Source organism: Lolium rigidum, unplaced genomic scaffold (assembly GCF_022539505.1).
Source record: "Lolium rigidum isolate FL_2022 unplaced genomic scaffold, APGP_CSIRO_Lrig_0.1 contig_40972_1, whole genome shotgun sequence".
Lineage (NCBI taxonomy): Eukaryota > Viridiplantae > Streptophyta > Magnoliopsida > Poales > Poaceae > Lolium > Lolium rigidum.
The window spans coordinates 1-21,700 of NW_025900485.1; the positions used below are offsets into that span (position 1 = coordinate 1).

The 21,700-nt window shown below is 42.9% G+C and overlaps 1 long non-coding RNA gene across 1 annotated transcript; it reads left to right on the forward strand.

Moving 5' to 3' along the window:
- Positions 1-13,530: 13,530 nt before the first annotated feature.
- LOC124681364 lies at positions 13,531-16,490 on the forward strand. The gene is made up of 3 exons (XR_006995844.1): positions 13,531-13,910; positions 16,003-16,152; positions 16,328-16,490. It is a non-coding gene; the product is annotated as an uncharacterized LOC124681364 (long non-coding RNA).
- Positions 16,491-21,700: the final 5,210 nt, after the last annotated feature.

The window sequence follows — 21,700 nt, forward strand, 5'->3', positions numbered from 1 at the left end:
GCGGCTCGAGCGGTGAGTGGGCAACATCGGCGACAGCCCCTAGGAGGAGGAGGAGGAGGTAGGGAAGGCGAGGTTACTCTCTCCAGCGAGGACGAGGATTGCATGGCCCAGGAGCTTGCGCGGCGCCGACAGCATCTTGAGGGCGCTTGTTGCGGAGAAGCAGGCACCCCTATCTTAACCGCTGTTGACACTGATTTTGTCTTAAACTAACAACATCGATAAGTATGAAATACTAGTTGATACCCCACGCGTTGCTGCGGGCATTTGATATGATCTTTTTGTATGAAAGAAATTGAATGAACGACCTATAAAACTTTATGAAGTGCAAGCATATTGATATTTACTTTCCTTTGGTTGTTCCGTTCATTCAAATATCGACTGTCGCTTTTTTGTATACATAATACATGGAATTCGTTCTTCCATATGAAGATTTTCTGCAGCTCAACTCGTGGAGTATCATCAATGATGATATGTCCTGGAGTAAATATGTCAAAGTGGTATACAATGGCACCGACTAAAACTGCCTGGAGGTTTATGCCCTGTCTGCAGCTTCTTCATAGGTTGAACTGATGCATAGTGAACCACCAGATTCTCAACGACATGATGCTACATCACGATGATCCTGCACAATATGCTACGGAAACCAAGAATGAACACCAGGACATATTCACGCAAAGGTGGTGCAGAGATTCAGTTTGATCATATCTTCATCTAGTCCTCGGTTGCCAGTTCACATTAAGTGCCGAAGAAGTATAAAAAAACAAAGAAAACTAACTCAATTATAACTGCTTCTACGAAGTCTCAAAATAAATCTACATCGACTTTTCGTGTCTTTCTACAGTGTTCAACATGGCATACATTCGATCATACTCATAAGAGATCATCACGTTGGTTCGTTGATTACCTTTTGATTTTTGCAAGCATCACAATGGCTACCGAATTATGTTGAGAGTCTGGTCCTCCAGACCTCAGGCACTTGGACTCTATCATACCCTACCGGGTCGACTTGCCGGTAACCATTGCGGCCTTGCGGGCACCTTCATCCTGATCTAGGCTGCAGCGCCTTCATGAGTTGAGCTCCACACCCGGCCATTCTCCCAACACCCGAGCAGATTCCGAGTGCGCAGCGGCGGAGAGCAGCAACACTGCACAGAGAAAGAACCTTGTAGAAAGACGCCGGCCTTGGAGATGCAACTGGTATGAGTACACTCCTCTCATCATCCATGAAGTCTGAAGCCGGGAGATGCTCGACTTTCGGTGCCATACGCTCCCACCTCTCTGAAGGTAATTGGGAAGTGATTTATATGCAATGGGGAGGTGAAAGGATACTAGCCTGTAGGAATATAGAAGGTGCCAAAATTAATTGCAGCCTGGAATCCGAAGCAGATATGTTTCTCGACGCTGCACTCGCATGTTCTCCATACAATCTCTTTTCATTACTCTAATTAAATATATGGTGGAGAGACGTCCACTAAAGCAAAACATACTCCAACATACTCCAGCGAGTAGTGGGATTGAGAAGCATGCAGATTGTTTTCTAGAGGTAGACCATGAGACCATATTAGGCAAGGCTGAGCCAGCGTTATGAACATAATTAGTGACCGTCTATTTGAAATCAAATGGATAGAACCAATTAGGGTGATGTGGCTGCATCAGATTTCAGCTTGCAAACATTAAATGCATTTTAGTGGGGATGGACTTTATAGATATTATAGATATATGTAATAATATAAATTCTAAAGTAAAGTGTTCCGCCTAATAGTCAATAAAGGATACAAACTGGCCATTTCATCGCCTCAAAATGCGACAACAATTTATCATAATGCTAGAATAATTCCCTCAAACCCAAGTCACTCAAAGAACATGACTAAGAGTGAATATCTTATCTTTTCTTGATGGCATGCATGTGTACCAGTACCCACACTGCTTTCTTACAAAGAAAGAAATCAGGATGCATGCCAAGTCATTGGAGTTCTGATTCTGGAGTAGCACAAAGTCAATCTAGAGTAGGGAGCAACTACCTGTTTCTAATTGCAACCATGCCATGGTTCTTAAAACTGCAAACATGCCACCTTTTGTGGTTCTTAAAAATGCAACCATGCTACGTTTTGTGTTTCTTAAAAATGCAACCATGACACATTTCATAGATCTTAAAAATGCAACCTGAAACTGAAACTAAATGATAATAGCAAAGGTGCTCTACTAGCATCCAATATGTTAAGTTCTAGTAGCAGCACTACGAAGAACAAAAGAGAAGGCTCACATAGAGCAGATACTTCAATGGCGCAGCAAAGTAGCAGCGCAAAACTTCCAGATTAAGCAATGTATCCTATAGGCCTACGAAAAATAGAGGCTTGTCTTCTTCTCTCATCTCATGGAATGGTAGGGGAATAACACTATCCTGGAGGTAATGCTTGGTTATCCACAAGTCGATTTCTTGGCCCTCTTCGCTTTTCACATATCCTAATAACTTGCCATCCATGTCATAACGCAGCATACGCCTAAGACCGAACTGGATCAGTAGCTCACCCTCATTGAGCACACCCATCCTAGGGCACATTACCTTTGGATCGACAGCTGACAAATTAATCCTATTCTTGAAAGACCAGGTTTCGGCATCATAGTCTTGCATCACCCAAACATCTATGGTGTTTGCGTCACTGCTGATCTTTACTATTAAATTGGAGTTGGTCGTTTGACACTCAACGCGTTTGATGGTCGTCATTCGGAGCATCCTGTCCGTCCAATATAATCTCACGGTCTTCATTTTGTCGGATCTAATTTCGTAGCAATCATGGTATACCCAGTCACGCTAACAATTAATTAGGAAAGATATATTTTATTGCCCCGTAAAAATATCAGACATTCCAAACGCTCACAACAATTATGGTCTCAATCAATCACGGTACAAATTAGATCGGAAACATTTTCAAGCGATGTGCATTTATTTTCGTCAGCTCACTATCTATCGTATCAAATCAATCTTTACTTGCCTCCTCCCTTGTACCAAATATGCTACTCCATACCATATCTAGCCTAAAAAATACTACTGAACAAATCTCTATACCTTCATAATTGGAATTATCTGAAGGTTCAAAAACTCCCCTTGATCTCACGCCAATCAATCATGTATCAATCATCATCAATCACATTCCGGTAATTAACTGTGGCAATCAACCCACAGACCCTGGCCTCCTCCTTCTCTTCGCTCTCTCCCATTCTCTCCTTGAAACCAAGGCAGCACCGCCGCCCCTCACCACGAGTCCCACCTTCCCATCCCCATAGTCCCTGCACCTATTTTCATTGATCACGCAAAATACCGCATCTGGCAGCCCTCCACTTCTCCATTGCAGTTGTCTCCGCCGAAGATCCAAAAGGTTAAGGGTGAGGCTGGAGTGGTCAACTCTGGTCTTCTTCCAAGACGTGATATTGCCTTTCGCTTGTGCAAGAAGGTGATCGGCACCTCAACCGCCGGGGACATATTTCGAGCGCGAGGTCGGGAACGAGCTGAAGAAGCAGATCGACAGACATGGTGTCGGGGTACCACACCACCATCACCCGCTGCCCCCTCACGCCACTGCCTCTCGCAACGTCCAGGTTGTAGCCGTACACGAGCCTATGTTTTCTCCGTTTTTTGGTTCACCTCCGACCTCTCTGCCCCAGGTCGTCCCCTTTCAATGGTGCCTTGATTATGACAGTGAGAGCATGCCGATCCAGCATCTACGCCAACCATATCTTACATTTGTTGGCCTTCTTTTTGTCTATGGGAGTGTGCATGTTAATGTTACTGAAACAACAAACTGGAATCGCTGCTGGATTTTCAATTGACACAAATTTAATTCATTGAGGTGAGTTTTGTATTAGCTTTTGCAATCGAATATGTCTCTGCCTGAAGTCCTGTCAGTATATCATATATCTTACGTTTTAGTTTTGCTGGAGGTTTCCCCAAGCTTATGCATATTCTATTAATGTATGTACATGACTGGGTTGCATAGGCTTGGCAGCTACTTCTTGTGGTAACTCAATTGAGCTACATGCCAACTTTGTTATAACTGAATTACATACATTCAGACCTTTTCATGGCTATATAGGACTACTATCAGTTAATTGTTGTCTCTGCTAGGTTGGGTTTCCCATCTCTACTACTGTTAGACTTTCTTTTGAGCAAATATTCTGCTGAATCTGCATGGACACACAATATAGTCAAGAGCTAACTTCAATTAAAGTTCCATGTTGAATTTTGTTCTCTCAGTCCGCATATGCATACATTTAATTCTTGGCGCTGCTGTTTTTCATATGAATTTTCTGATGCAACCTGACTAAATTTATAGTAAGATAGTCTTTGCTCTTTGATACAGATTTTGCAACTATTATAAGAAGAAATGAATGCTATGTTCGTGAAGCCTGTTTCACAACAAGGATGTGTTAAGTTAGTTTTGCGAAGTTAATTTTATACGTGGACCCTTTAGCATATGTTCTCATATGCGTGTTGTAGTAAAATAGGATTCGGCTGGCACCATTCCCTTTGACTGCTAACAACAGATGTCTGCAGTAACTATCAAGTTTGATCTATAAGAGCTTGCTCTGTTTTTCAATCAGTATAAAACCTCGAAAATTATAATGGCAGAAGGTAATGCCAAATATGATGTGGTCTCTATTAGTAGAATGGAAAATATGGTCTTCAGGTTCTGGTCTCATTAAATTTATTTCAGAATGTGGCATGGTACTGCTCCCAAGTACATTGGTACCTTTGTAAGTAGCTTGACAGAGAGAGAATTTATACCAATGTATGAAATACATAATTTTAACACTGTATATACGTTGCTCAGTGGGCTTCTTACCTTCAAATTTTATGAAACCGGAGTTGGCAATGGAAGTCGAGATGCTTAATTATGTGTTTGGTAAGATGCCACAGCTTGGTAAGTTGGTTGTTACCGTGTTAATTATGTTTGCTTCTTCACTCTGAAGGATTATCATGTTCTTAGTTGATGTGAGAAAAAAAAGTATGACTTAAGCTTTATTAGAACCTAAATTAATATTGTTACTGGACAGGCGTTTCAGAGATTATATTTTTAGAGCATTTTGATTATAAGTTATTAGAATGCTTCAGTTGCAGTATTGGTTTGCGGGTGATTTGGGGAAGCCAGACTAAATACAATCATGGTGAAAAGAAGTACCAGTCCAAAAAATCTATGGAGCTGATTTGTGAGTTCATAAAGTCACTGGATTTATGTAGGTCTGATTCAGTGGTAAATGAAAGTATTATTCCAAAGTGGGGCTTCTGGTTGGTTGAAGATAAATATTGATATATGGTGCTATCTGCGTTCTGAATGCAAGAGCAGAATTTGTTAGAAATGAAGTTGTTGAAGATAAATACTCAATCCAGCGGAAAGCGAAAGTATGATCATGTGTGTGGCCCTTTTACAGCGGAGATGCTTGCATGATGCATTCTTGCTGGCTTTCTCTAAGGGCTGGTCTCATGCTCAGTTGGAGACAGATTGTCAAACAATCGTGAAGGTATGGATGGCGAGAAAGAGCAACGTTCATGTTGCTCCCAGCTCGTTATAGAGATGAAATTTTTAGTCTCAATTTTCCAAGCTTTTTCTATTAGTTTTGTAAAAGAGAGAAGCGAATAATGCAGCACATGCTTCTAGCCGTGCGACTCTCTTTATAGATATTCCTATAGTCCTTTTAAGTTATAAAGCGTCCTTTATCGAAAAATATTTTCATGTAGTCTCTTGACCCATGAATTTATAGCTGAGGTTGTTCGGCCAAACAATACATCGTCGATTGAATAGATGCCAATGGGCCATATCTCAAACAAAATGTTTTGGAATGTGTCTTTTGATTCTATGATAAGTTGATGTAAACGGAGAAAGGGTTAAAACAGTGCCCTTAGATTTCTGGTCCTAACTTCATATGGAACAAAAGTGTTGCGTTGGAGGATCCTTGAAGAATTTCCTTAAGATGGAAACTGTGGCACCACTGCACCGATCACAAGAAACAAACTGTGAATGCCTTATCCGCACGAAAGTGGAAGTACTATGTTGATGTGAATTGCATATCCAACATACTATGACGTAACTAAGTTTATTTATCATTGCGAGTAATATAGAATATTATTTATCCATGTCTGCCTATGATTGTATAGTATAATCATGTGTCCCTTAACCCGTTGTTGTGTATCCTAATAAAACCAAGGTGCAATGGATACTATTTCACTTAACAGATTTCACATTAGTTGTCGTTGATTTGGATTTGAATGGACATAATATCTCAATATAATTTTTATTGTGAAACACAGTACACCAAAAACTCACAAATACGTACATACACTCACCCCTATGAACGCAGGCACACCCTACCCTTATGAGCGCATCTGGAGACTGAGTTGGGAAACTGATCTGTCGGGTATTGATATTGACAAAGTCACCAACTCACCATAGATGCCTCGCTGTCGACGGGAATGTTGCCACCTACTAAAGAATATTTTATCTTTTTATGAGACACCAAAGCGTTAAACCTAGGATTTGATTCTTGGTGAGTTGGGATGCCATTGCACTCCTAACCATCCAACCATGGGTTGTTCTCATATGTTTAGATACCTCTAAATAAGGCTAATATGGAATGGTGGGAGTATTATTTAGTTCCTCAAAGAATAAAAAGGGGTAATGACCAATTTCGTGGGTAAAAAAGTACAAGTAATATCAATGGTATCACTATTTCACCTAAAACCTAGGTTAGACCGTAGCAACGCACGGGCATTCAACTAGTGTTGAATAAAGCAAGAGTGGCATCCATCTCGAACAAGGACAAACCTCGTGGGTGCAACTGGGCAGGGCGACGCATCAACCGAAATGTTTCAGCTGCTGTGTCGAACACCATTATGTAGCCTTCATCACAGCCGTGGTAGTTTCCAAGTACCCAGTGCAGGCTGCCACGGCGGTGGAGTGGTGGATTGAAGGAAGAACTAGGCAACCCATCCCGTAACGTCAGTTCCAGGGAAGGGAACGACACTACTGGCAGTGGAACACATGCCTGTCGGATGCATCTTGGATTATTGGATCCCACTGCTATGACGTAGTAAAAAGTCTTGTAATCTCTGTCGGATGCATCATAGTATTTCGGCCTAATGCCTCAAAGCACTCTGCATTCTCCGGATGGTTGGTGCTGATACAAGCCGTCGATGTGGTGGCGAAAACCCTGTCGACTTTCGGGCTTCCATAGGGAGCGCACTTTCGGGTGACCGGGTTGCAGATGAAGAACTCGTGCCCTAGCCCTTGGGAGACTACGAGTAGGCCATCAGAGGCAGCCTCCAGTTGACTGTAGTCATAGGACCGGAGGACGGGGCAGAGCTGTTGCAAGCCCACGCCGGCGTCACGGGAGACGAAGAAGCGGCGGTTTCGATGGTCTAGGGCATGGACCACGATCGGGAGCAAGGGCTGGCGGCGGTGGTGGTCCAGAATGAACTTCTCGGTGGAGGTGGCAGTACTCCAGCACTTTCGGACGGCGCGGCAGCGGAGGAGGTCCTTGGGTGGCAAACGGACGAGGATCTCTTCGACGACGATCCAGTCGGGAAGGTCGTCAAGAACGGTCACGCCTCCACTGCCCGGCATGGTGAGATCAACTTACAAAAAAAAATGGAAACATGAGGATGGCGCATGACATATTCCTGGGACACACGCAGAGGCGAGAGGGATTACCCTGGTGCTGGACGAAGGAGGACGGTCGGGAGACGATGTCGAACTAAGGCGATATTATGCACCCCCGCGGCGGCGGTACCGTGTTCCGGAGCCTCTGGACACACGAAGATAAGAGATATTTAGGGAAAACGGTAGATGGAGAAAAAATAATTATATCGTGGTGGACCACGCAAGGGCCGATTTGGGAGTCGAATCTGTTTAATTACCGGCGCCGGGGAACCGGCGGGCACTCCGGCGAGCAACTCGCGGTGTTCCGTTAAGGAATGGGATGGAAATTGAGAGGTTGTTCGGGGCCTATGGGGAGGGTTGGAAGTTTGGAACACTGCCGACACGGCTGGAGTACTCGCTGCGAGCAGAGTTTATTTTTCCGAGCGGGCGATCTAGCTATCTAAGCTTTTCACCATATTTTTTATTTATTGATAACCGAATAATAGTTTCCTCGGAACTACTCCGTACGACCGTACTAGTGTATCATCATCCCAAAAATAGGCCTTGTTCGGTTTCAGCAGATCTGCAGGTGTATTATTGACGAGTATCTAAATCAAAATCTCTCTAATATCTTCCAAAACACTTTAATCTACTTGGAAAGGGAATTAACCGAATAAAGCCTTACACGAAGTGTTAATTATAAAAACAAGTCCTAGCATCTTGTGAGATACCTAGTTCTATCTCTATGACTCTAATATTATGTTTGAAGTCGACTTCTCAATCATCCTTGTAAGAGATCTCTAGTAGACACTGCAAACCGGAGAAACCCGCAAAATAACCGTCAATTTGTCGCATGTAAATACGGCAAAAATAACCGTTCCAGAATTTTTCTTGCAGCTCCCCAAATTTTTTTCCCCTCATATTCCACATACCTAGTTCGGATGCTTTTTTGATGCTTCCCGCATTACCACAAAAAAAAAAACGCACCTCGATATTCAACTCGCACTCGCTTGGAACCCTCGTGCCTCTGCTGCCACCCTCCTACCCTATATCTGTGCCGTTAAGGCCATGTCACTCCACCGAGAAGCGTAGCCACCGCCCGTATCTCCGTTCCCCTATCATTGATGCTGAAGTGCCCTCCTAGTTACGTCACGATAGTTCATGGCTTGCCGCGATGGTGAGCAGCTCGGAACCGTGGCTCTACACCATTTTTAGGTTGCAACCCCTTCCTCCGTCACTGTATTTCACCTCGTCTGCCGCGCTCGACTTGGAGCTCGAAGGTATGATTATGTCTCCTTTTTAGTTTTGTGTTTCGATTTAGCAATACATCTTCATGGATAGTTGAATGACAGATGATTGGTATTAATACATCAATTTTTACACAGACAAGTTAGGTTACTTCCATTTTGACATGTACTATTGAAAAGTGCAATGAGAAATCATAATTGGGCCTCTCAATCCAGAAACAAGACATAATTTACTTCCATTATGAGATGTTAGCACATGTTTCTTCTTTTTATAGCTGAGCTATTCATCAGCCAATATACTTGCTACAATTGAACAGAGTATGTCTAAACATAGTAAAAGCACAACCACTCTTAATTATCATGCCTAGAGCCACGCTTGCCAGGAAGTCGTGGATCGATGGAATCAACGTAGTCTCCTCCCACTGCCGCCGCTTGCACGCATGCTGCTTCTCCCCTGCCGCCAGTGGAGCTCATTGTTGCTCCCCTGTTTCCTAAATTTGACTGAAGAAAATTGGAAGAGCATGCTGCTATTGCTCGCCTGTTTGTGATACGTGGGCTGCACCTACTGCAGCATCAGGTGCAGTGGGAAGAGACTGGAATTAACAAGTTCAGCAGCAATGTCTCCACCTCTTACTTGTTCCTTAATTCTTCTTACCTACAAGACATTTCCAAGGAATAGTTCAAGAACAGATCGGGGACCAAGTGTCTTGACAAAGATAAGATGTGCATGGCACATGAGACAGTATTGGCCTAACCTTTCCCATGCCACCGAAAATAATAACCTGCAGTCACCTTTGTCCAGGGTAAGGAGGTGGTGTGAGCCTGTGAAAGATTTAAGCTTGCCCCATATAACTTTTCCATTATGGAGCATATGTTCAATTTTGTAGTGGTATCTACAAGGGAAGATTTGCATTGTCAGAACAATAGTGTTGGCAACTGAGACAACTATTTGTAGGGGAGAGGACTATAATTTACTCATTGTCTGGCCAAGTGGCCATAGATTCTTCACGAATGCTTCTCAGCTACTCCAGCACAAATGATGCATGCATGTGATGAAACGGATGCAGAAATCACAGAAGGAGATGGCATGTCAAGATATTGAGTTTGAGTTAATATGAAGTAGACCGAGATGCTCAATTTTCCTTACAAGTGTAAGCTAGCTAGCACCACATGTATCAGTTATCACACATACCTATTGTTGAAAATCTGGGCTAACATTGAAGCAAGATAAAATAACTATTATTGAAAATGGCAAGTCAACGGAGTTAAAACTGAGAGTACACTTTCCAAAACTGAACTAGTGCAGAAGTTCACCTCCCAACCTTGAACCCTGAAACAGTTCAAATATTAAAAACAACAGGTTTCAGAGTTCAAAGCTGAAAGTGAACAGCAATAGTTCAGTGTTGAAAATTGTCGTCTCTTAATAAAAATGGCAGAGATAGTTGAACTGATCATATTGGCATCTATCAGTAAGAATAGACAGTTGAAGGTAAGCAACTAAATACTGTTAAACATAAAATACTTAAAAAGCTTTAGGTTCTGGATAATTATAGAAGTAGTTTTAACCAACACCAGAAGCATAATATAGGATTGTAGATCAATGATTCATGCTTAGGTCCCAACTATATATTGACTACCAGATCATATTGAATTGTGATTCACTTTTGCATGGCCATGCGGCACCTATTGACACTGAGCTCATGCAGTGCTGAACACACAAAAGTTCAGCAAGACTTGGTATTTTCTTTTGAAAGGTGTACACCTCGATTAGCCACTAGGAGATACAAATTCACAAATACTAAATTGACTAGAACCTAGTCGCAGATACTGTCCCATTAACCTTTCTTTTAGAAATCCAGTAACAAGCAACGATGGATCACACAAACATATTTATGGATATCTTCTTTTGGTTGTATACCTCATCGAGTGTTGTATTAAAAAAGGAGAAATCAGAAGACTAAGACGGATCCCGCGGGCGTGGCGCCAATAGTGTTCAACAAGACAGACCTTGAGGCTGTGGCGTCTGATCCCGCGAGCGAGGAGGAGGGCGGTGGGCGCCGACTCCGATCCCGCTGCTAAGCAGAGCGGCTGTGTTCCAGAGTATTCGATCTCGGGTTAGGTGGCGGCCGGGATCTCGCTCATGAGGATGGGGATGGCGTTCAACCTAGCAGTGGCTGCGGCCGGGATGCACTGATGAGGAGGAGGTGGCGCTCGCCATGGAGGGAGAAGAAGGCCTCGATCCTCTGGGAGACAAGGAAGAGCTGGATGACGGCGGTGGCGCTCGTCAACTAGGAGAAGGCAAGGAGGAGAGGGAGACGACGATGGTCGACGATCTCTGACTCCTTTTGATTTTGATTAATGAACTGAATAACTGATGATGGCCATAGATCAATTTTAACCTCTTCAACAGATGTTTTGAATTGTTGAAGCATTATAGAAATTATACAAAAAATATTATTGATTTAATCAACGGTCACGAAAAATTAGATTAGACGGAACCTAGATTCGATTAGACGGAGCCAAAGTTTCATGCCAATCACCATAAAAGAGCTCGATTGATTAATATGTGCGGTGAGGGTTATATGGAGCTATTTTAACTTTTAAATACCCAACTAAGCATCACTGAACACCTGGACTTAACATGTAAAGAGTTAATTCATTTGAAGAGGAGTGGGCAGAATTCTACATTTCTACCCATACCAACATGGAAATTGCTGGACCTTTCATGTGGAACCAGGAATTGTCACCATTCAAGTTCAAGAGTCCGCAGTAAAAAAATATTCATTAGTCAAACTGTCACCATGTAGAACTAAAAACTTTATCCAGGCAAAAAAAAGGAACGAGTAAGCAACAATTTTACCGAAGTACTAATTTATTTCTACAAAAATGTCAAAGTCAAGGAAGCGGAGGAGATTACGAAGAATTTTAGCAATAGCTGTAATTAAATGACAACAGGCACAACAATGTGCAGAGTTCCAAACTGAACAAAGCTGCACAAGTCTGCGCACAAAGATCAGAAGCAACCGGATCAGGTTCGTCCGACAAAGTTGTGCACTGAGCAAGGATCAAACTATTAAACCTGGAAGGGGGGATCCAAACTAACCATTTTAATGACTCAAAATGCCACAAGTAATTCTAATGCTAGATGAATCCCTCAAACCGAAGTATTCACTCAAAGAACATGACTAAGACTGAATATCTCATCTTTTCTTGGCACGTGTACCAACACTGTTTTCTCAGAAAGAAACGAAGAAACCAGGATGGCAGGTCATTGGTGTACTAATTCTGGAGTAGCACGAAGACAGTCCAGATTAGGGGCCAATTATCTGTTTCTAATTACAACCATGCTGCGTTTTGTGGTTCTTTAAAAAGCAAAGTGAAAGTAAATGGGAGGAATAAGATAGGGTATTTCTATAGCAAAGAGTTTCCATAATAGACAACAAATAATGATAGCCGCAGAAATGCTTTACTACCATCCAAAATGTTAAGTTCTAGTAGCAGCGCTACAAAGAACAAAAGACAAGGCTCAGACAAAATAATAGATACTCCGATGACACAGCAAACTGGCAGTGTAGAACATTCCGATCAAGCATTGTTTCCTATAGCCCTACGAAAAATGGAGGCTGGTCTTCTTCTCTCATCTCATGGAGTAGTGGAAGGGGAATAACACTCTCCTGGAGGTAATGCTTGGTAATCCACAAGTTGGTTCCTTGGCCCTCTTCGATTTTCACATATCCTAAGAACTTGCCATCCATGTCATAACGCAACACGCACCTACGAGCCAACTGGATCAGCAGCTCACCCTCATTGAGCACAGCCATCCTAGGGAACACGGTCAGCATCGGATCAGCAGGTGGTAAGGGATCTACCCCTGACAAATTAATCCGATGCTTGAAAGACCATGTTTCAGTATTGTAGTCTTGCATCACCCAAACATCTATGGTGTCTCTGTGACTGCTGAAACTGCTGAAGCTACAGAAAGCAAGAGCGCCATCCATCTCCAAGAACAAAAAATCCCCTCGGTGCAGCTGGGCAGGTTGACACATCAACCGAAATGTTTCAGCTGTTGTGTTGAACGCCATTATGTAGCTGACATCATTAGATCCTGCGAATTTTCCAAGTTTCCAGTGCAGGCTGCCGCGGTGGTGGACTGGTGGAAAATCGTCCGACCTGCCCAGGCCACCACGTAATGCCAGCTCCAAGGAAGTCGACGAGGATGCTGGTTCGGGGATGAAAACTTGTCGAATGCATCTTGTATCATCGGATCCTACCACTGTGACGTAGTAAAAAGTTCTGGGTTGGTATAGAGAGAGAGAGACCCAAAGCAATCGGTATTCTCCGGACGGTTGGTGCCGATAGAAGCCGGCAATGTAGTGGTGAAAACCTGGGCGACCCGCAGAATATGCAGCTGATCTCGGGCGAAGTCGATATCTGGTCCGCTGCCCACCACTAGCGATTCGAGCCTCCCGTTGACCGGAGGGTGGCCCCATGCATGTATAGATCCCGTAACTGTCGTATAGTGCAATTTGCGCGGTACCGTATTAGACTCGGAAAGATTCTCCAGGTGGGGCCCGATCGTATCGCCACGTACGCGTCGTCATTCACCCCTCCCCCCACTCGTCCGTGACGACCACTGTGACCCTTTTCGTCTCCACACGCCTGAATCTGCTCCGCCGCCATTGCCGGAAGCATCGGAAAGCTTCAAGCGGCGCGCATCTCTTGGGACCGTGCACCCGTCCCCACCTCCACCCCCACCCTCCGTCTCCTACTCCCCTGTTCTAGTCCCCCACGACTACCTAGCTCCGCCACCACCATTCCCCACACTCCCGTCTCCAAAGCTCCAGATCTTGTCGCCGGTTCCCTTTTTACTTCTGATATTTGCTTTAGATACCCCTCCGTCAAGATCCCGCGTGCCACATCGAAGATCTACAACGCGGTGTTCCCCTGTGGCGGATCAAAAGAGGAAGACAACGATTCAATCTCGTCTCTCCCAAGCGACGACGACTTGGCGGGCACGGAGATGGAACCTGAGGTATCTTCAAAGTCACAGCTTTATTATTTGGTCCGTGTTCGTTTGGCTGCAATGTTTGAATCTTTTAGTCTGAATCTAGCTAACGCCTATTTAATCTCCTCCCCCCACCGCCTTTGCTTATTTCTCAGTTGCCTGAATTCTGTGTAAATCTTTGTCGCCTAACACGTCACGCCATTCAGACTAAAATTATATTATTGGAAATGTTTAGTTTTATCAAAATGTTACTGGAATTTAAGATCTGTAGATTATAAGTGAAGCTAGGTCGGGATGCTAGCTTAGAGATGTGACTTAGTCAACTTATTATTAGATAACGCCTTAGCAAGTTGACAGACAAAATACATCTTACATGAGATATATTTTCTGAGTGTGAAGTGCGGCACATGCAGATCCCAGCCCATAAATAATTAAAAAAGGGAGTCTGTTCTTATATCTCAAAACGACGTAGTAGTAGTCATGCACAATGATCACACCTATAAACAATTTCAATTATATTTGGGATTAATGTATGAATTTCTTCTTAAGATGCATGTAAAACCCATGCATAAGTTACCGTCTGTCAGAAGACAGAAGATAGATGAGTGATGGATTCTTGCTCCTAGATCTGCTAGTATTCTAGTATTTCAGATCATTTGAACAGATTGTGTTGATCCTTGCATAATGCAGAAAACTACTTTCTTCATGCAGTAATAAATGTAGAAGAGAAAGCTTCTACTTCAGTGATTGCCCACCATTTACTTTGAAACCTGCAGTCTGGTCGTTTTCTCAAGAGTTGTACCTTAATGATTAGATTATCTTTTACAAGGTCACTGACTGTGTATAGACAGGGGGCAAGTTATTTAGTGGTAGCTGCTAGTCAATATGAATATATAAGAAGCCTATTGTTCATCTTGCTGGCTTTCGGTGGTCTATCAATGATGTATAACTTTCATTTTCGACAGTTGTAGCTTGTAATGAAACATGTTGTGACCTATTCAACAGCTGTCCATAAAGGATGTTGAAGATTTGTCAAAATTTGAATGTATCTATACACTAAGAGTGTCTAGATACATTCAAATTTAGACAAACTTTCAACATCTTTGGACAGAGGTGGTACAATTTTTCCTAATAGTCCATCCTTTTGCTGTATCTAGTGGGCACATGAATGATAACCATATCATTTAAGGAATTGCTTAGCTGTTCTTTTCGTTTTTTACTCTTGCACTGTTGGTGAAAGATGTCCATGTACCTGAGATGGCTACCTAAATGAATAGTATAAATGCATATAATGTCCGAGTTTGACATCATAAACTTGCCTAGTGTTATTCCTCTATTCCCTACTGTTATTCCTGTGTTTTATATTTGTAAGAGATAGCATATATTACCTCTATTCCGAAATATAAGCCTTTCGAAAAAGGATCATGTTTTGGAACAAGGGTAGTAACAGTTATACTGTTTTGACAAATTTAACCCGATTCGACATATTTATCCTGATTCTAGAATGTTTGATACATGGTGCCTGGCATAAATCAATTGGTGAATCTCTGCTTTGTTATCTCAATAATCCTGAGTTCTATACTAGTAGCCTAGTGACTTGTTGGAACAAAGAGGGAGCATGTAAATTATATTTTTCTGACCTTATATTTTCAATTCGTCTTTGTATACATGGCGTACATGCATGCATCTAGTGGGATATCAACCTTTTATCAGGTAAATGTTAACTAATCTCTAAGAGACTAAGATTGCACCCCTAGATGAACCTTACAAAATTGTACATGCTAAGAATTAGTCCGACTACTTGGTGGTTTCAGTTAGTTTCCCGATCAAATGAACTAACTAATATATGTAGTGCTTCTTTTAGTACTCTTAACGCATTTTTAGGCAGGAGTTGACACATATTAGATTGCCTGTATTTTTTTGTGGGATGTCTTCAGCATATCATCGTTTCATTATATTGCAAAGGTGTCCTATTTTTATTTACAACTTAAGTATTAGTTAGACGTGTCCATGTATACAGTTATATATGTTACCTGATGGGTGCATCGAGTTGTTCAGCCATTGTTAAAGTTAGGACTGTATGGTGAGACACGGAGAACTCTATGGCCTCTATGTGCAGGACCATTAATACATCTACAACACTACTGGTAGCCTTTCTCAGGGGAAGACATCTTCTGAGGTAAAGGTCACGAGAAGGAATCTTGCCTTCCTGGGTGCGGGACCAGTGGAGTAAAGAGCTGGGTTGCACGTGGGGAAGGCATCTTCTGAGGTAAGGGTCACGACAAGTAATCTTTGCCAGTTTTCTAAAGCAGTACCAAACAGAATTTGATATAGAACTTCATAATCGCGTTGGTCAGTACTATACGGATAGACTGTTGGTCCGTGGTGATAACAAAAGTTTAATTGGTGAATGGGAATAACACATTGATCAATCTTACATATAGCGCTTTGGATTGAGGAAAACAACCTGCAGATTGCGTTTGAGCAGAAGGAGCCCAAACTGAAGACGAGGGAGCTCAAGCTGAAGGAAGTGATCGGGAACAACAGCGAGAAAGCCTCGCGAACTTTTAATGTGTATGCCAATGTGTGCATCTCTGCTCTCAGCGTAGTTGTTATTCTGTTTTTAAATCTTGTGTTCGTTCTTCTAAAATAGCTCATTAGACTGATTGTATTATAGAATTTTGAAAAAACATGTATATTGCTTCAGATGTTTCCTTGTACCTATTTCCATGTTAACAAGTTTACCTCTACCTAACAATAAATTCCCAGCCATGTTATTGATATGCACTATATTTCTATCTCTGAGTCATTCTATCCTGAAAGATAAGTAGTAAAAATGTGCTTGCGCGGAATGATTCCAAACCAGTTTTGTCTGCAAAATAAATAAGGCCCGTTTTTTTACGGACTCATCGCAGAGGAATGTGGTACTTTACGGATCAACGTGTGGTACTACTACACCATGCTGTTATCTTCTAATTTAGCCAAATCTTTTTTTACGGATTTTTTTTGGCTAAATCTGGCATCATGTAATAATTATTGAATACGTAAGGCACGTCTGGATCATCTCATTGCTCAAGCTTAGATAACTAGAGCCCACGGTTACAAGTGCGTGCTATCTAAGCCTAATCGAGACGCACATGGTGGAGGAGTCACGTGATGTTAGCTGAGCCTATCCTGAGTAAAAGAGGAGAGGACGAAATACACATGACCATGTGAAATTTACCCAGTACTACATATAATTACATGAGAAGTACTCTATGGATACATTTTTCTAACCTCATGATGTAACTAGTAAATTATGTCATCGTCTCTATCTTTTTCTTTAGATTGTGGTATATGCGTGGACATGAAAGCGAAGTTCGTATCCACCTGTAATGTTACAAGATCCAAATTCTTCAAGGAAAATCGGGCCGTGTGGATTTTGATGGTCCTATAATGCTGAGGTTTTGTAGTGTAGAAGGTTGTATCGATATCTTATGCAGTGGGTTGAGGGGAAAGCTCACGGAAATTCGGGGCATGACGATGCGAGGGGGGCAGTGTGCGACGTGACAACGAAGCGGCGATGTGACAAATGGTGAGATGGAGCGGTGACCTGAATATTAGGGCATGTGGCAGTTGCGTGGTGGTGTTAAAAAAAAACTAGTTCAGCTAGGAAGGAACCCAAATGATTTTTTTAATTACGAAGGAAGGTGAGCACCAGGAATTCAACTCGACGAGATTCAAACCATTGGTCTATAGGGGTGCCACTCCGTGCCCTACCAGTGTGCTACTGCCCTGTTCTCGACTGCGCGGTGGTATTAAATGCCTATATCTCTGCTAGCTGTGTGATCGATCGATTGTCCGCTCCAGCCGTATGCACGAGGGGTACTTTCCATGTACTCTTCGGATTTCATGTGAGTACTATATTTACTTCTTTAGCCTAAATGTTTCTTTCTTAATCTTTAAACCAATATTGGTCCACCAAAAACTTCAAAACTTTTATGGCCTTTGTCGGATGGCTTAGAGCATCTTCACTGGTTCGCCCCATCGCGACTCCAAAAGGGCCGGTGTCGTTTTTGGGCTCACACGGCACGGCCCACAAATAGCAGGCGTGTTTTCGAGCGAGACGCACCTGAACTATATAGCGGCATATTGGATAAACTCCGACGAATATTGATGTCCTCTATAGTACGGACACATATGACAAGTCTTTCATGATTTGAAAAAACCATGAAGTCACGAAATGCACAAATGGACATAAATCGTGGTGGGTTTTTTCAATAAGATCCTATCAATTACTTAATTGCTTTTCTTATCACCAAATTCTAGTATCTCAATTAAGACACGAATTGTCAACGGGGTACATCATACATAATCCTCCCATATAATGATATGAGTTACCTGAGTTGTCTTATATAGTCCTATCAATCATGCCACATGTACAGAAGAAGATCGAGAAGATCAAACGGCATGCGACCCTCAAGAAACACCCATGTAGTGCATTGTTGCCTCTCATAAGAACTACACAATTGCATCTTTTTTAGCTCTTCTCATAGCTAAGGGTGTGATCCCGTCGTTCTATGGTGTGCCTTTGTATAGCCCATCCGATCCTCATCAAAATCTCCAACTAGTACACCGTGTAGTACCATGAGTCAGGTATGTATCCTCTATGAATTGGATGTATCGAATAATATATATTATTCAAGTCCCATACTAGTACATGAGGCATTTGGGTCCCCATATCTACGTGACGTAAGCATTGTTGGGGTCAGTGGCATAGCTGCTTCATTGATATTCTTGCCAGTCCGTGCGGTCCTTCTCAAGGTTTCCATATAGTACATGGATGCACGTCTATGTAAAAATGATGATCGAGCGGCAAGTCAAGAGTTTTTTTTCATAAGAATTACCAAGCTTCGTCTCTTTTAGCTCTTCTCATAGCTCCGGTTGTGATCCCATCGTCCTATGGCGTGACACTATAGAGTACACTGCGTAGCACTATAGAGTTATTTATGTATCCTATGAATTAAAAACCATATAGTCACGAAATGCACAAATGGACATGAAACGAGGTGGGATTTTACAATAATTTTATATGAATTAATTACTTGCTTTTCTTACCACCAAATTCTCAAACCTTGGGTAAGACACATTATCAACAGGATACACGGTCCTCCCAGATAATGATATGAGGTACATGTGTTGTCTCTTTTAGCTCTTCTCATAGCTCCGGGTGTGATCCCATTGTCCTATGGTGTGACCTTGTATAGCCCATCCGGTCCTCATCATAATCTCCCCGTAGAGTACTTTATGTATCCTCTATGAATTGTATGTATCAAACAATATATATAATTCAAGGCCCATACTAGTTGGATTGCACAATTGGAGGCATTGGAGTCCCCATATCTACGTGAGGTAAGAATGGTCACCTCCTAATCGAGGGGGGTCAGTGGCATTGTCACCTCATTGATAACCTTGTCAGCCCCGTGCGGTCCTTCTCAAGGTTTCCATATAGTACAAGGATGAACGTCATATGGTCATATTTTGTAACAATGTGTATTTGATAAACTCCGACAAATATTCATGTGCTCAAGTGTACAAACACATACAATAAGTCTTTCACGATTTAAAAAATAACACATATAGTCATGAAATGCATACATGGACATAAAACGCCGTGGGTTGTTTCAATAGGATCCTATGGATTACTCTCTTGCTTTATATGAGGTACCTGGGTTGTCTTATATATTCATGTTAATCATGCCACATGTACAATCGATTATTGAGAAGATCAATTAGCATGCATCCCTCAAGCAAAAAGTTGCAATAAACACCTACATAGTACATTATTGCATATCATAGAAGAGACAAGTCAAGAAAAACAAATATTAAGAATTTAACAATTGCATCTCTTTTAGCCCTTCTCTTAGCTTCGGGTGTGATCCCGTCGTCATATGGTTTGACCATGTATAGCCCATGCGGTTCTCATCAAAATCTCCAACTAGTGCACCTCGTAGTACCATCTAGTCTTTTATGTATCCTCTATGAATTGGATGTATCGAACAATATATATTACTCAAGGGCCATACTGTACCATCTAGTCCTTTATATTCACTATGGGCGCGTTTGGTAACCTGCATGTCCCTTGGCTCGCATCGGCCCAAAATTTTTTGGCCCGTTTGGTTGCCTGGGTCGAGTCGCTTTGTTGCACGAAACGGTTCTCAAAGCTCCCTCAGGCCAGGCCCTGGAGGAATATCCGGTTCAGCAGTTTCTAGCGGTGCAGGCAAATCTCCAACATGGCTGATGCAAAAGGGAATCTTCGGCGCACACACGGAGGCGAGGAGGGAGATGGCGAGACCTGCGGCGCGCATCAGCGTAAAGCGAAAAGGGAGCGCGAAGAATTTCGTCACCTCCCGCCACGCCCCATGGCCGATTTCTACCCCCTCTTCCACTCTCCCCCCAAATTTCGAGCTCCTCCTCCCGGTTGCAAGCAGGTAAGTCGCGCACGCATCTCCGGTCGGCGACGGTTGCAGCGACATCGAGTACATCTGGGCTGCTTCATCTACTTCCTGGCGGCAGCAAATCCTTCACCCGAGGATGATGAAACCCAGGAGTCCGACACGATCAACCTCGATGGGCTACCTGAGAAGGCTGGCAACGCGCCTGAGAAGATGACCGCTGTCAAGAGGAAGAGAGGCACACCAACATGACGGTTGCTATGAAGGACGTCGTAGAGGCCATCAGGGACAACAAGCCCACGAACATGCACCCTGACATGTACAATGCGTTCATAGAGATGCTTTGCTTCGCCGAGGATGATCTCATGGCCGCCCCGAGCCACCTCGTCGACCACAAGGCCCAGGGTTGCAGCTTTGTGGGCATGATTGAGCCACACCGCGTCCTCTGGCTAAGGAACTACCTTGCCAAGTACCACTGCAAGGTATAGTGGTGCCCTTGAGGGGGTGGTTTAGGGGATGCATGCATGGAGGTGATGAACATGATGATGATGTTGATGTACATTTTGGTAGTAGCTAGGGTTAAAAAACATTTGATGTCCCCCTTTTGTAACTATGATGAGGTGGTATATACTAACCCCTTAGGTGATGGTGAACTTGCGGTGTTAGGATGACACCCACTTTTGTTGTGGTGGTAGGATGACACCATGGTAGTGTAGGATGAACTTGTGATCCACTTTTGGAATGATCATGCATGCCCTCGTTAGTGTATCATTTGTTATCAACACTTGTGTAGTTCTATTGCTCTGTTATGAATTTCTTCATGGTTGTGATCGATTACATGTTCTTATTATGCCGTGCTAGTGGTATGTGGTGTTCCGCGGACGAGTTCGAGGAATCTACAGCTCATGGAGGGTATGTCGAGACCAGGTCAATGGCTACTCCAACAATAGCTACCGAGGGTATGAACCATTGGAGGAGGCACAACAAGAGTACCTCACCTTCCTGGAAGAAGAGTTCCTGAAAGATCAGGCCATCGATGAGGCAGTGGCATTAGCACACCACCGGAGGAAGTACATGCTCTACAAGGAGCACCACCGATGGTACGTCCCAGTCGGGTCAAAGATTACATCATCGCCTTTCTCATCGTGGTGATCGTGAGGATCTTGTTCTTATGAGTGGTGTCTGATCGTATGTAACATGCTATGGCATGGTAATCTCACCCTATGGAACTATGATTTGAGCAACCAAATAGTTGATTCCTGTTTTCCTGGGTGCAACTTAGGCTGGAAAGACACATCATCGTTGTGTTGCACAAAGTAGAGATTATTTGTCTGTAGTGATCTGTACAAAATGAGACATGACACCAATTACCAGAATTTCATG